General features: G+C 40.4%; 1 protein-coding gene across 6 annotated transcripts in view; it reads left to right on the top strand.

Moving 5' to 3' along the window:
- ppfia4 (PTPRF interacting protein alpha 4) overlaps positions 1-17,148 on the top strand; it is a 63,491-nt gene that overhangs the window by 1,564 nt on the left and 44,779 nt on the right. The window lies entirely within an intron of this gene.

Raw genomic sequence — 17,148 nt, 5'->3', positions numbered from 1 at the left:
GAGAAGGGAGGGCAGAGCCTAACAGTAATTAACTGAGTGGAAACACCTCTGCATGTGGTGACCGGCCTGTCAGTGGCAATTGGAGCAAAAGGACTTGATTGTATTGTTGGCCATCTTTGACATCTGTCACCCTTATGTGTGTCTTTAAGAGAAAGGAGAGCTGAATAAGGGTTGTTAAAGTCACAGAGCATGACGACAATGAAGCCTCAGCACATAAAGCTATGTTAGCCTCTGACCTCCCCCCCCAGTCTAAATGCGTGGCATGATGTCACAGTACGGTGTGCATGTATGTGTATCAGACAGAGAGAGCGAGAGAGAGAATCATGCTGACGATGACAAGCTCGCTGCAGCCTCTTGTGAAAGAAACATGGCTGCTTGCTAGTGTACATGGCCCTGGGCTGCTTGCTTCTACACATGCATGCATATATGTGTGTTTGTGTGTGTGTGTGTGTGTGTGTCAGTGAGGGAGAGAGTGGGTAGAGGCTGTCATGCTTGTTTTCTAATCCTGCTGGGTTCAGCGTAATGTTTTATTCTAGCAATAATACAAGTATTAGTTATACAGTCAGAGACCTCGGGACATTATGCAGACATTATGGCTGGCGAGCACATGCATAAGCTGTCTCTCGCTTTCTCTCTCAAAGCACCACGCTCAACTTGTGCATGCACACATCCAAACACACCTGTGGTCATTTCCACAGCATCCACAGAATGGAGAGATGATGCAACGGACAGTGCAGGCAGTGAGACGGAGAAACCAAAAAAAAAAAAAAAGTCTCAGTTGCAATTGATTTTGACTCATTTTTGTTCTGCACAGCTGAGGAATGAGGATTGTCTGGCCTCTATGCATTATTAGAAATTGCAGTGTGCATTTTGCAATGATGAGGGGGAAGTGTGAGGAAAAAGAATAGCATATGGCTTCTGAAATCTCAGGTTTGGGTGGGATGAATACTGTGTGTGTAAGAGCAACGTTGTAGCAGTTGGCAATGATCCTGACCCCACTTTCCTATATGTGTTGGTGGTAATTAGGGTGATTTGCTGCTGCTCTCAAAATGACCAAAGCTGGTGTGTTTATGCCCTCAAGTACATTACAATGTGACAGTTTTGCATTTGCGCTTGCCGCCTCTGCCTACGTGTGTGGTATGTCAGGTTTTCTCTGTATGTGTGCGTTTACTCCTCTGATGTATATGCATTGGCATGGCAATACAGTCTTTTTTTCCCAAATCTGAGCACTCTTTTTGTCCTTTTGCCTAAAAAACATTTGTTATCTTAACCTACTAGGCATGTGCATTTGTGTGTAGTGTTTTGTTATGTCTTCTGTAGGTTTCCTGACTCTACGGGACTGGTTTGACCCAAATCTGTCAGATCTATGTCTCTCCTCCAAAGATGCACACTCAAACATGCACACATGTAAAAATGCACTGTTGGAGCAATTCAAAATTCAGCGCTCTTCAGCGTTGTCATTGTTCAAAAGACACAAACCTCCATCACCTTGGCATTTGTGTTTGCCTCGCTAACATCATAAAAATGGGACGTTGCCATTTTGCCACACATGCACAGTCACACAGACACACACACAGACTAGGATGGATATGTTCATTAGCTACAGAGAATAGAGTTTCAGATTAACATGTCAGCCCATTACAGTGCATAATGCCTCTAATACAGCCCTCAGAGATGGGTTTGCCCATAGACAAATTAGGTTTTAAACACACACGCATGCACACAAAAGCTCATGTTATACACACACACACACACACACACACACACACACACACACACACACACACACACACACACACACACTGTTACTTTACTGAGTGAAGAAAACAGTTCCGACCTTTAGAGGAGAAAGCAGGCATATCATATGCCTGCTTTCTCCATATGCCACATATGTATACGTGTGTGTAACGTAGAGGGTAGTGAGCAATAGATTTGTTAAATTTGTAAGATTTTATATATATATCCAGTGAATCCTCTGTCACTCAAAAGTTGCAGGTCCCTTGGAAATCTCCTTCTTTGTGATGGAAAAGCACATTTTATTTAAAAAAATTGATTAATGGATTTCTAATAGAATACCAATAGAGGCGATCAGAGACCCGATTTCAGTAGCCATCTCTCTTACCTTGTACAAGTTTTATCATGTCAAAAGTCTCAAATCTGGGAGACAGGTGCTTCATATCTAAATGGTAACCACAAAATGCCACTCTCATTATCAGCAATACAGAGAACAACTGTTTGTGTTGCTCTGTCTGAGCAGAGTTGCAAAGACAAAGACAAAACCTAGACTGGCCAGTGAAAGGAGAAGCTAAGAGAAAAGACTTTTTTTTCAGTAGAAGATCTGGGGGGGGAGTCTTGAGAACTATCTGAGCTGTTTCAGAAAGATTTGTGAAACAAGGCATAAAAATTAAAAGATGCTTGGAGTATTGATTGATACCATCTTCCAAGCATGGTGAAGAAATTTGACAGTTTAGTTTAGAAGGTGGAAAACTGGTTCAGAATGAAAGTGATCTACAACAAGGAACACTATCGGTCCATGCCATACCCTGTGTATAGGGGCTCCATTAGAACCATTTTCCTTATACAACAGGACACTGACCCAATGTGCAGGTCCAAACATGCAAGAGCTATTTACAGAGTAAAGAAACTGGTGTTCAGTCACCAAATGTCAACCCTGCAGAGCTCAAAGCATTAGGTGCTTGAGAAGCACAATCCAGCTTTTTGGAGAGCTCCACAAGTTTATGAAGTTCAAAGAATCAAATGATTATTTCATGATTAATCATTGTTTCTAAAATGTAACTGGTCAACATCATTTTGAAAACTCTTTGATGAATAAAGAGCAGGATGTCTCTTTATTGAGTTTCATAATCTGTGTGTTTGTGAGAGTGTGTGTTGTGATGTTTGGACACCTGTTTCAGTCAGACACAACACTGTCTATTTTTGCCAGCATACAAGTACACAGAGATGAAGGGACACAAACTCACACACAGACAGACACGGACACAGACACGGATCTCATTGCCCTTCCAAAACAACTGTCTCTATTTCCACCCTCCCCGTCCCCACTGATATGCTCCTCCGTGCACGCATATACACAAGTATTTTTGTTGTTTACTTGAGCTCACACACATTAATGACCTTTCCTTTGACTTCTCACAGCAATGATTGCTGCCTTACTGTTGTTCAGACTCATAAACACACATAGCTTTGTGTCTCCACGAAAAACCATATGCAATCTGACTGTTTTGCATATGTCTCCAACCTTGCCTTGCTTCAGGTATTGCTGTTTCGGGGTTGGTGTGTCTTCTCCGAAGGCTAGATTTGAAAACAGCTGACTTTGGTGCATCTTTTTTTTTACTGCACCTATCTGGCTTTAGTTTGTGGTTCTTTCTCTTGTCCCTTTTCCCTCTCTCTTTCACATTTTCTCTGTTGATCTGACTCCTCAATAACCCACTAGTCCATTAACTGCTCCCTCAGACAGTTTTTGTCTCCTCCTACCCTACTCTTGCAAATGACCTTTGTCCATAGCTCAACACAGTCTATTATCAGAGGCGAGATGAGGCAGAGGTGTGCTTTTCAAACCACGCTGCTTCTGTATGGCAACTCACAAAGTGTTCAGGCACTTTTACTTTTTACATGTTTTAATTTTGAAAATGAAGTTTTTGTGTGAAAAGGACACATTCCATATCTACCTCCAATAACCCTCAACGAAGAGAATGCATGCTTTTAGACTTCTTTTTTAATTTATCAAACTCAAAATGTAAAGCTCCCATTCTAATAGTATTGAAACTATTAATTTCTCATGTATTTTGTGTGTGTGTGGAAACATACACATGAAGGGTCTTTAGATGTCTCTGCAGATGTTCTGTAGAGACAACCTCGGCTTTTCTAGGCTACTCATTCACAATATGCTTCCTGTCATTGTTATGCTGAAAGATGAACCTTTACCCCGGTCTCATGCACTCCAAGTATATTTCCTCTAAGTCTCAAGGTCCTCTCTGTATTTGGCTGTATTTATACTCCAGCCAGCTCTGACTGGCCTCCTTGTCCCTGCAGCTAAAAACATCCCCACAGAATAATCCTGCCACTCCCATGCTTGATTGTGGCAATGGTATTAACCAGGTGACCTGCAGTGCCTGATATTTTCCATCTCCAAACAGGTTGTTGTATATCTTTTACCCAACAGTGGTTTTCTAAAAGCCTGACAGACAGAGTACTGATAATATGGTAGTCCACCTCTCAGCTTCTTATAACACTGCAGATCACTGAAGATTGGTGGTGTTTGCTGAGGTTTTTTACCTCCCTGATCTTGGCCGTTTTTCCCTGGTTATTTAGTTTGACTAAACTCTACAGGGAGTGCAGAATTATTAGGCAAGTTGTATTTTTGAGGAATAATTTTATTATTGAACAACAACCATGTTTTCAATGAACCCAAAAAACTCATTAATATCAAAGCTGAATGTTTTTGGAAGTAGTTTTTAGTTTGTTTTTCGTTTTAGCTATTTTAGGGGGATATCTGTGTGTGCAGGTGACTATTACTGTGCATAATTATTAGGCAACTTAACAAAAAACAAATATATACCCATTTCAATTATTTATTTTTACCAGTGAAACCAATATAACATCTCCACATTCACAAATATACATTTCTGACATTCAAAAACAAAACAAAAACAAATCAGCGACCAATATAGCCACCTTTCTTTGCAAGGACACTCAAAAGCCTGCCATCCATGGATTCTGTCAGTGTTTTGATCTGTTCACCATCAACAGTGCGTGCAGCAGCAGTACTGTTTTCCCTCCTTGTAAATCTCACATTTGATGATGGACCACAGGTTCTCAATGGGGTTCAGATCAGATGAACAAGGAGGCCATGTCATTAGTTTTTCTTCTTTTATACCCTTTCTTGCCAGCCACGCTGTGGAGTACTTGGACGCGTGTGATGGAGCATTGTCCTGCATGAAAATCATGTTTTTCTTGAAGGATGCAGACTTCTTCCTGTACCACTGCTTGAAGAAGGTGTCTTCCAGAAACTGGCAGTAGGACTGGGAGTTGAGCTTGACTCCATCCTCAAAAAGGCCCCACAAGCTCATCTTTGATGATACCAGCCCAAACCAGTACTCCACCTCCACCTTGCTGGCGTCTGAGTTGGACTGGAGCTCTCTGCCCTTTACCAATCCAGCCACGGGCCCATCAAGACTCACTCTCATTTCATCAGTCCATAAAACCTTAGAAAAACCAGTCTTGAGATATTTCTTGGCCCAGTCTTGACGTTTCAGCTTGTGTGTCTTGTTCAATGGTGGTCGTCTTTCAGCCTTTCTTACCTTGGCCATGTCTCTGAGTATTGCACACCTTGTGCTTTTGGGCACTCCAGTGATGTTGCAGCTCTGAAATATGGCCAAACTGGTGGCAAGTGGCATCTTGGCAGCTGCACGCTTGACTTTTCTCAGTTCATGGGCAGTTATTTTGCGCCTTGGTTTTTCCACACGCTTCTTGCGACCCTGTTGACTATTTTGAATGAAACGCTTGATTGTTCGATGATCACGCTTCAGAAGCTTTGCAATTTTGAGACTGCTGCATCCCTCTGCAAGATATCTCACTATTTGACTTTTCTGAGCCTGTCAAGTCCTTCTTTTGACCCATTTTGCCAAAGGAAAGGACGTTGCCTAATAATTATGCACACCTGATATAGGGTGTTGATGTCATTACCACACCCCTTCTCATTACAGAGTTGCACATCACCTAATATGCTTAATTGGTAGTAGGCTTTAGAGCCTATACAGCTTGGAGTAAGACAACATGCATGAAGTGGATGATGTGGACAAAATACTCATTTGCCTAATAATTCTGCACTCCCTGTAGAGGAATCCTGGAGCTTTCAAATGTAATCAGTTTCAAAGTTACGGAGTCCACTGTGCTCATGAAAAACACTCAAAACTCTGAAATTGTTTTATACCCTAACCATGATCTGCAGAGAGTTCCTTGATTTTTTGTTGTTTTTGTGTGTGGGGGGGGGGGGCCTGAAAACTGCCAAGTACTCGAAGCCTCTTTCTTAAATTTGTACTCTTCTTAAAATTTTCTGCATTCACATAAATTTAGACTGTATGTGTGTCAAATGATATGTTCTATGGAGAACATGACTCTGAATATTTTTGTACGAAGATACGTCAAAAACGTAACATCAGCTAACATATTGCTTTTGTTGTCACACAACAGTTTAATTTATAATGTTTAAGCAGTGACCCCACAGAGTGTTCATTCATTTCTGAGCACTGTGATCGGCCTCCTCAGTTCCATCAGTTACTCCTGTGCATTTCTGAACACTTTTATGTGACTGTTTCTAAATGGATCAGTGAGAGAATAACAATCATCACCTCAGTATAAGGACTCACGGATGGTAGCAAATTCCTGGTATGTGAGGGAATGTACAAAGAAGCAGAAAAACTTAGAAATATATATTTTAAAAAAAAAATTTAGCTCCTTAAAATAATAATGATTTAAAAAATGAGCGCAACAAAGAGTAGAGACACAAAAGGGAAAAACAGTCCCTGCATTTTATTTGTTTCTATTATAGCTCGCTGGTGCTGCATATAAATCACCAGCATATAAATCACTTTAATCTTTAAGATAGCTTAATTCTAATATTGCCTAGAAATACAGTTTACTAACTTTTTGAAAACGATAGCCTGGAAAATGATTTTTCCACTATTTATGTATCAATGTGGGCAAAGGAAAGGAGAAAGAAGCTAATCAGCTTTAATTAATGTCTGTGTTGCGGTGAATAAACATATATCCTTAGTGCTGGGGTAAGTGTTGTGCTGGCTAACACAGATAGAGTTATTCCACACTACTTGAACCAAGGCCAACAGAGCTAAGCCTCACAGGCTTGGTACTCAGCCACTTTTACTGTGCTAGTATTTTACTTGTAGGTGTGAGTGGGAAGGGGTGTCAGAGTTAATATACATTAGATCGCATAAGAAACAAGGAGTGCTCTGAGGTGCTCTTGCACAGTATTTGGAGATGGCCTGACCTTATCACAAGACAAGCAACCTTTCAGCAAGGCATAAACACACAACTTCACATTTATAGACCAATTGATCGATGAGTTAATCCGAATAAAAAAGGTCAAGTGTTTTGATCATTTATTGGTTTAATAAGTAATTTTGCAGGAAAAAAATGTGATGGTTGTGTTTCATCCATGGAGTGTTGGAAAAATTAAACAATACATCTGAAGACAGTACCCCGAGTTCTATTGAGAGTGACATCTTAGATGTTTTACACACTAACCAATCCACTTATTAATTGAGAAAACGACCCAAAGATGAATCAGTGACAAGAATAATCATTTATTTTAGCCATTCTGATTTGCACCACCCACAGACGAACAATGATGCACACACCGTCTGTATTTCCTTAAATGTCAGCATGCACAGTCTGCATGTCGACTTGAGTCTGTGCATCGGTACGTGTGAACGAATATGCCTGCGGATAGTGTTGCTTATGCATGGATGGCCTAGGCAGCTTTGTGTGCCACGATAAGAGAATATTGAGGAGGATAGGCCAAAGTCAGATGAAAAATTATTGCATCTGATTGGTCTGCTATCGAAGCCCAAATCCTATGCTATGTGTTATGTAAGCGCCAAATAGAGGAATTTGGGTTGATGTAGGGGAAAGTGGAGCATGAAGTGAGCAGCTGAAATTTGCCAAGAAACCCTGAAAGAGGAACAAATAAGAGAGTGAGGGAGATTTTGAGAGAGAAGGTATGACACTGAAAGACAGAGAGGGCAAAGTTCTTACAGACTCAACTGAGATGGATATCCCATCTACGTTATAACTATTCACTGAAATCTAAAAAAGTCTGTTTCTTTTGATTGTCTTTGGCCCTTTTTAAGACATGGCTATCATCTGACTACTGCTGTGTTCATTACTGTGGTTGCATTTTTAATTTTGAGACAGACAAAGAGACACAAACGAGAAATCAGAAGTGAGACTAACAACATATTCATCTTCTAGCAGCTGACATCACACCTCTCATTCTGAGCCTCTTTCTTATCCTCTCTTCTTCTCTCCTTCCACTCCTCAGCATGTTATTCCATAATCCTCCCTCCTGTATGTTGTCCAGTCTTCATTTAAGCCTCCTATTCACCAAAGCTGTGAGCAGGTCACAGTGGACCCTGGCAAGGGCCTTTGCACAGCTTTTGGGGACCCTGAACACTAATAGATTATTAGTGTGCAAAGCTAGCTCCCCCATGCTGCTCTGCTGTGCCATGGCTTAGACGCTCCATCTCTCAGAAGGAGCCATCCTTTGCTCCCTCCTTCTCCGTGCCAGTACCATCTGGCTCTCAGCACCAGTCACATTTAGCTCAGCCGGGCGCCAATTTGTTCCCCTGGCTGCCTGGGTTAGCAAAGGAAGGTGAGGTAAGGAGGAAGAAAGGTGGTAAAAAGAGTCGCAATTACAAAGACAGTGTAAGATTTAGCAACGAGAGGCAGAAAGTCAGGAAAAAAGCTGAATCAAGCATACCTGACAGGTCCCAGCAGCAAGGGACATGCTCTGGTAATAGGAAGAACGGAAAGCCACTATATGTCTATGAGTGTGTGTAAGTTCCTTCTCTCTGGTAATAAGAGCAGAGTGATTGGAGTTGCAGGACCACCAGAGGGGGAAGGGGAGAGTAATGAAGGAGGGAGGCAGGAAAGGACAGAATGAGAGAAAGGGAGGAAGGGCAGGGGGATGTGAGATGATGTTTTCCAGCCAGCAGTTAAGCCCACAGTGGCCCTGCCATGTCTAACAGCTGCACTATTGGAACTCTGTCAGTTCACTTTCTCTACAGCTACTCCCTCAGAATAGAAGATAAGGCATCAGTGGGTGGGGAGAGGTGTTAATATTGTACTATTGGGATGTGGAAGTCGGAAAGTAAGTATATTTAAAAGAAATGTTGGAGTAACCCAAGGTTATACACTTCAAGGTTATCATGTATCCTCTACATCTGTATGCACCCACATGTTCAGAGATATGGGAGAGAAAAACACATGCATCAACTCTGCTCCCAAAGACATTTTTAAAAAACACCCAACTGCACTAACAATCCCGCATCCAAAAAATCCAGCTGTATAAAAACAGCATGCAATTTTGCAAATAATCTTCAATCTATAAGTCTATAACTGAAAAATCTATAAGGACAACAAAGCTAATCAGATGGTCCCTCTCATTGGCTACCAACTGGACAATCACCTGTCAGTAGCCAATGTGAGTTATCTTCTTCTCCAACAGCTAGAATTGCTAAAACGTATGAAAGTGACTCAATGTTTTATACAGTATGAGCCAAAATCAGCAAAGGAGACTGGAGAGAGGTTGCTGTGGAGGGCCATTTTCCCATGGAGTTCTATAGAACCGGAAGTGTTTTTGCAACCTATCCGGTCATTAAGTCTGACGTCACTAGCCGTGTCTGGGCCTAAACTCCGCTGCAGGTCCATATATCAAATGATCATTATGGCATTACTAAGAGTTGAAAAACAGTCTAAAGTCTTTCATCTTTAATAAAATGATCAGGGTTCTACTCTACCAGGTGTAACAATTGAGTTTAACATCCAGGCATCCATGAAAACAAAATTTATGACATTTAACGGAGTTAGAAGTTAGCAGGAAGTTAGCTCGCTAGCTTCTATCTAAATACAATATAGCATGTCCTGACTGCGGGGTTTTGGAAACAAATTAAAACGTACAGCTCTGTTATCACTTCCAACATAAATGAAGACAGAAAACTAAACAGCAGTGACGTTTGTAGGGTTACTGAAGTTTGGCTAGCTGGTATATAATGATGTGCTACGTGACCGCTAACGACACAGCTATGTTAGCATAATATAAACATGCTAACCTTTTTTCCACTCAATAAAAGTTACCGTGAGTGTTCTCGGTGGTCAGGAACAAATGTAATCACATGGCAGGATGCTGTAAAAGGACCAAACTTCAGCCAGGAGAACAACTGAGATAATCCATCCACAATACGAGGTTAGTCATTCATATGCTGCTGCATGGGCTGGGCTGTAGTTACATCTTAAGGTTTTAAAAACTGAGCTTAAATAAATGATTAGCGGTAATAAAAGCCGAGGGAGGTCAACAGTGATCACTGACTGTTTTAGGAGCTTTTTGACATTAAATAGAAGAAAATACATAACATTAAACATGTTAACAACACAAAAGCCATATTAAACGCAGACTACTTTAGGCCCGGAAGTAGGATTCGTCACATCATCACTTAACGACCGGATACCAAATCTGGTGGCTTCTATAAAGAATGCAGGTTTATGACACTTGCACTTGCACCACCTTTCAGAACCAGAAGCTCCTGTATAAGTAAGTAGACCCATACTTTTGTACATATAGGACTGTCTATTGTTACCTACAATATCTTTTGATAATATCTACAGTTTATTTTGAAAAACATCATCCTTTGATTATTAACCAGTCCTCTCCACAGTCTTGAACATAGTAGTAGTAGCTCCATAGTGTGGTGGTTAACACATTTGGCTAACACGTGAATGAGACCAGGAGGTGACACAAATGTTGGGGGAGGGTTGTGTCAGAAAGTGCATCCGGTGTGAAAGTCTGTGCAGTATCAAATATGTATATTCATCTGCTGTGGCGATCCATTGTGAGTAAGGGAATCGCTGAAAGAAGCTTAGTCTAGACCAGGGGTGTCAAACTCAAATACACAGTGGGCCAAAATTCAAAACTGGATCAAAGTCGCGGGCTAACATTAAAATTTATTGGAAAAAAAAGTCTTCCTCCAAATATAACAAGGAGTCTTTTCATATGGACTCAAACAAGTATTGCTGAAAAACTGAATATGGAACAAGCAAAGCTTAATACTAAACAATATATATAACTTATATAAACATATATATAACTTAATATTACACACATGCAAAATCAAAATTCCAATTAAATAACACATCAGTGGAATTCATTTCTTAAATAAAAAATTAATTTGCAGCCTTCTGAATTAAATTTTATCATTTTATCATTTATCAGATTTTCATCATATTCTCCCACCTGTCCAGAAAACTCCTGTTTTCTGCCTTTCTTTTTGCCATTTTGGGATAGGTAGCATGGCAGCATTTGCATGGTTGCTATGACTATGGTGCTAATGGGTCCTGTCATGACTGACACGCCAAAACACCAACAGAGCATTCTGGGAATTGTAGTATTAGCAGTACATGCACTGTATAATACTGGCAGGCCAGCTCTAATAGTAATTTTGTATGGCTTTGCGGGCCAAATGTAATTAGGCTGCAAATTTGGCCCGCAGGCCAGAGTTTGACACCTATGGTCTAGACCACATAGAGTGGTAGACACCTCCATCGTATCAGGAAGACTCTGTGGATTTGTTATCCCAGGGCAATATATAATGCATTTTTATCAAAAGTCCTATTTTAGAGTCCTACAAAGGCTTCATGAGGAGGTTGGATTGGTGCTGGTGGCATTGGTTCAGTTTACAACTTTTTTGATAAGTTGTTGCAGTTTACTGGAACAACTGCTGGATACATTAAGGCACTAAAACCTACTTGGTTACTGGCATGTTTTAATTTCCAAAAACAGACGCATTGTTCTTGCGTCTCCAAATAATACATAATGTAGGTAAGATATAGGGTTAAAATGGTTTCAATATTGTGGTTAGTTTTTATGTACATTTCCCAAATGTACATAAAAACTTTTCTGAAAATGTGTTTGTATGGGCACATACACACATATTGGGTTCGGAACGTCTTCTTTTCCCCAGCAAGAGACATAAACAGCAGCAAAGGCAGCAGCAGCTTGAGAAGCTAAGTCTCCTGCTGGACCCTTAAAAGGATTTAAAGAACTTCAAAATGCATCTTTGCCTCCATGAAATAGAGCTTGTCAGTGTCTCACAACATAGCACCCACCCCCCACTGTTGGCTGTCAATACCACGCACACTCACCAACACACACATACACACACACACACACACACACAGATCTGCAAGAGCATAGCAGTGCAAGTGAAAAGCAGGATTTGGGATGAGGACACAGTAAGGCAAATGTTGCTGTAAATAGCTAATGACTTATTTGAAGTATTTCATGCATTTGTATGAAATGAACTGGCCACAGGCATACATTAACATGTGTTTATTTGTACTTGTTTAATTATTTATGTTGCATCAATTTCAGGATCATAAATGAGCACGTATTAGTGATATTTACCCCATGAAAAATGAAAATATCATTGGACTTCATGAACTGGAGTTATTAAGTAATTTGAGTGACTTGGAAGCTGCTGAGTAACAGAGCGAAGTTTAGCTTAGTGACACTCGTGATAACATCAAAGTTGCTATGGCTAACATCTCTGCAAACCTTTGCCTCTTTGCACATTTATCTGATCAGCATTAGCATTAATTGATTGTATTTCCGTCCTGTTCCTGGACAGGTACAAGCGATTGCTGGCTCTAATGCTTCTGGCATTAGACGCCCACTCTCTGACACTGCTAGGACAAACTTCACTCTAAATAGGCCTTTCTGTGGAAAACATTGATATAGTATAAACAGGCCAAGACAAATACTGGATACTAGACTTTGTTTTCTACTTGTAATCATATTGGTCGAACATTATAGACAGTGCAAAAGGCATAGTAAAGTGAATAGATAATCAACTGATTTGACTGTTGCTTAGCATAAAGCTAAAACAACTTGCTAAATTTTCTAGAATTACTCATTATTTAATTGACCAGTTGTTAATATATAAATGTGTAAATGCTGAATCTAGAAAATTATTTTTGAAAACATGGCTTTATTGCGATTGAAGTTAAATTAGTCTGTTCTGTCTTCTTCAGATTTAGCTAAACATGATTTTGTCGAGAGTGAGATCCATCAGTCTGTAAATTTTAGATCTTGTGTCTCCATCTTTTATCTTGATTGCTTGAAATGGAATGGGCGCTGCACTACCTAATGTCCCAGCACTAATGAACTAGCTCGTTAACAGTTTAAAAAAAATATTTGTAAGGGAGTAAAATGCTTAACAAACATAAAACCATAAGCTTGTTTAAGTAATACTGGAAGTTTTTAAATGTATATGTACACAAAAACTTCTCTGCTTTGTTTTTTGCATCCATTTATTTACTTCATGCCTAAAAAGGGGCAAGAGCTGTGAAAAATAAAATATGAGTTTTTATTTGTCCATCCATCCATCCATTCGCTTCCGCTTATCCTTTTCAGGGTCGCGGGGGGCGCTGGAGCCTATCCCAGCTGACATGTATTTTACAAAATTAGTCAACCTAACAGGATAGGTCTTCCTAGTACTGGGCTGGACACCCCTTTTTGTACAGATCCAACAAGGTGCTGGAAACATTTCTCAGAGGATTTAGTCCATATTGATGTGATAGCATCACACAGTTGCTGCAGACTTGTTGGCTGCACGTCCATGATGTAACTCTCTGGTTCTACTAGATCACAAAGGTGCTCTATTAGATTGAAATCTCCTGACTTTGGAGGCTATTTGAGTACAGTCAATGTATTGTTATTTTCAAAAAACCCACTTGATGTGATGATTTGAGCTTTGTGAGCACATTATCCTGCTGGAAACAGCCATCAGAAGATGGGTACACTGTAAACATGGTCAGAAACAATTTGGCACTAAGAGACTCATAATGTTCCAAGAAAATATCTCCCACATCGTCACACCACCATCACAACTTGAATTACTGCTACAAGGCAGAACAAATCTGTGCTTTCATGTTGTTTAGACCAAATTCTGACCCTACCATTCGAATTTTGCAGCAGAAACCAAGACTGATCTGAAAATGCAATGTTTTTCAAATCCTCTGTTAGCCAATTTTGTTAAGCCAGTAGGAATTGTAGTCTCGATTTTCCTGTTCTTAGTTGACAGGAGTGGCACTCAGCGTGGGTTTCTGCTGCTTCATAACCATCTGCTTTAAGGTTTGATGTGTTGTGTGTTCAGATATGCTCTTCCTCATACCTTGTTTATAATAACCGATTATTTCAGTTACTGTTTCTTTCCCATCAGCTCGAAGCAGTCTAACCGCTCTTCTCTGACTTCTGGCATTGAAGACTCATTTTCTATCAGTGAACTGCAGCTCACTGGATTTCTCTTTTTTTCTCTTATTCAAAACATTCTCTGTAAACTCTAAAGATGTTTGTGTGGGAGAATCCCAGCAGATCAGCAGTTTATGAAATGCTAGCCCATCTGGCACCAACAACCATGCCACATTCAAAGTCCCTTAAATTGTCTTTCTTCCACATTTTTAAGCTCGCTGTTAAGTTCAGCAGGGCATCATGACCAGATCTAAATAGCATGCGATTGACTTATATGACATTTGCATTAACAAGCAGTTGAATGGTGTATTTAATTGGCATGATCCTTCTACAATTTTGTTGTACATGCACAGTGACAGTAAAGGGCTGTTCTATTCTATTCTATTCTATTCTATAAAGTGGCCACGAACATATAACTACGTACTGAAATCTTGCATAAGAAAACGGTTCCAGTGATGAATTGCCTGTACACAGTCAGCAGTTCCTAGTACATAAGTGTCCAACTGGGCTAATACATCACACTCATGCACAGCTACACACACATCAGTGTATAAACAGTTACAGTGTTTCACACAAAGATGTATGTACTGATGTGAGATGTTAAACAGCTCAGAGCACCATCATGTCTGGCCAGACATCAAAGTACACATGATGACACCCACAGTACATTGACTTTTCCGTGCAGAACAGACACAGCGCAAGGCTGATTTAAACAGCAGGAGTTCACGGAGTACATACTGGAGGAACTAATAAGATATTTTTGGTGCATGTACATTCACAGATAGCTCTTTAGATCATCTTGTCTCTGTATTAAATCAAGAGCCAGTTATTCAGCACCACCTACAACATGCCTCAGTTCTCAGCTGCAGTCTGTTATTCATTTACTTCCAGCTCCATTCACAGACACGTGGGTTGGTGTAGACACTCAACTCAGACACTGTGCAGAGTTTTATGTGCACACACACGCAAACACGCGCACGTGCACGCACAAATACAAGTTCTGTTCCTGTTTCTTTGAGCCGAACTTGTTCCAGCACCTCTTGTCATCATCTTCGGTTAAATTGTTTTTTGTGTCTGCTTGTTTTCCATAATGCACACATTGTATGAAACCAGAAATCTATGAATACTTATGAGTCAGTGAAGATTCAATACCCGTATTAACACATTAGTAAAAGACTGATCTGTTCTCTCTTCAAGGAATGGTTCTCCTTCACTCCCTCACTCTTCTGTCTTATCAGTTGTGATGGCTTTAAGTGTGTGCGCTGAGAGGTCTATTAGTTAGCTATCGTTCTGCCACATAATTCTTCATATCTCTCAGCCAGCTCACTGTACTTACAGCTTTGCTCTGAGAGCACTAGATGGGAGCACTGCTGCTAGGATGTTGTACTTCGGCACAAACCTCCACACTCTCCTCGCACAGTGTTTCTGGACCGAGCGTGCGATTGATTTTACCATCTCGTGTTACCGTGATAAAGCAAAACTATAGCAAAACTAACTACTTTGCTTTTTTTATGAGGGTTTTATTAACATGCAAGTTGAAGTGCATGTGTGCACTGACTTGACCCAAACCAGGAAGTCCAGTGAGCCTTTGTAGTAGCCTGAAATCATTACATTATGGGTGTATGTGTGTGTCCATTTATTAAGATTGCCTGTGTGGTATCTTTTGTTTGCTAAATGCATTGTAAAGCCCCTGTGGTACATTTAATTACAATGCTAACAGCCTGAACCATCTTCCCCCTCATATTGTAATTGCCTGAATAACTGACAGAAGAACACACACACACACTTTTTCTCCGTGGCCAACTTTATCTGTTGATGATGAAGGTCAGTAAGCATTGTGGTGGCCCATTATAATAATGAGGCCTGTGACGTGGTCTGCCCCAGTGCAAGAAAAGCATCATTCACACTTAGCTGCCTTCCTGTCTTTTCTCCGCCATATGCCTCACAACGTCTCTTCTTGCCCTGAATTCCACACGTCAGTAGCACTTTTCATTCACTCACACTGACTCTCAGTCTGTCCCTAACACAATCAGACTTAAATTGATCAAGGATAGGCTCAACGCACAGTAACAGTATTAGAAGAGAAAGTGTCCACTACAAGTTGCTACTGTCCAATTTTCCAAAAGGTTTTTAAGGTAGGAGGAGCTTTCCTTGATTATTCTGGTTTGCGTGTTGTCATCAACGTTCCTTAACAGAGAAACCCAGAAGTTCCTGATTAATTCAATGTGTCAAGTGGTCTGTTTAGTTTGTTTATTTCAACTTTCTTTGTTTTTCTTCCTGTCACTTTGGTGCAGTTGGATGCTTCTGATACCTCTAAGCCCTAGCTGCTGTTTCTCGAGGATAAGAAGTCAGTCAGAGCTTTAGCAGATTCAGAATGCTTTGTTGTTTTAAAAACAAAAAATCCCAGTCACATTTTTCCAAATGTATGCAAAACTGAACCCTTATTTGAGTAGAACTGTGCTGTCCTTAGTTAACGTCAGTGGTAAATCCTCCTACTTCACAAATCTATAAGTCACTCCTAAAACAGTCACCTACCATTAATCGTTATCCCCCTACACTTTTAGCAGTTTAGAATGATTCATATGTTCACTGTTAGCTTGCAGTCTACAGTATGTAATGGGGACAGTTTCCATCCGTAATATGACACCAGAACAGCATGTTATTTCTGGAATTAGGTGGACAAGTGCAGCATAACAAACACTGATGAGCATTACCTTAGAAAAACATTATGACTTTATAATCTTGCGATTTCCAGGTGTAAAGGGTGAGCTAATACCCCTTACATCATCGCAGGGTACCGTAAGAATATAATTTCCCATTTTAATTGCAAGCCCTGTGTAAAATGGTGCTGTAGTGAGTGCAGGCGTACACACTCATCTGCCCAGCTCAAGTTTAGTGAAGGTGACTAAAATCACTCCACAGAAAGGCGTTTAAATTTTGAAGCAGTCCTCTTGTAAATGAGACAGAGAGCATGGCAATGAGGGCAAGTGTGAATGAGAGGTGGAGAAACACTGAGACAGAGAGGAAGTGCCTGTAGCTGAGTTACATAAAGATCATGTAAAGCTCTGTAGCCTGCATTAGGCAAT

This window comes from Pundamilia nyererei, unplaced genomic scaffold, assembly GCF_000239375.1.
Source record: "Pundamilia nyererei isolate P.nyererei 1_Seehausen unplaced genomic scaffold, PunNye1.0 scaffold00092, whole genome shotgun sequence".
Classification (NCBI taxonomy): Eukaryota; Metazoa; Chordata; class Actinopteri; order Cichliformes; family Cichlidae; genus Pundamilia; species Pundamilia nyererei.
This window is presented reverse-complemented; position numbering and strand designations above follow the sequence as displayed.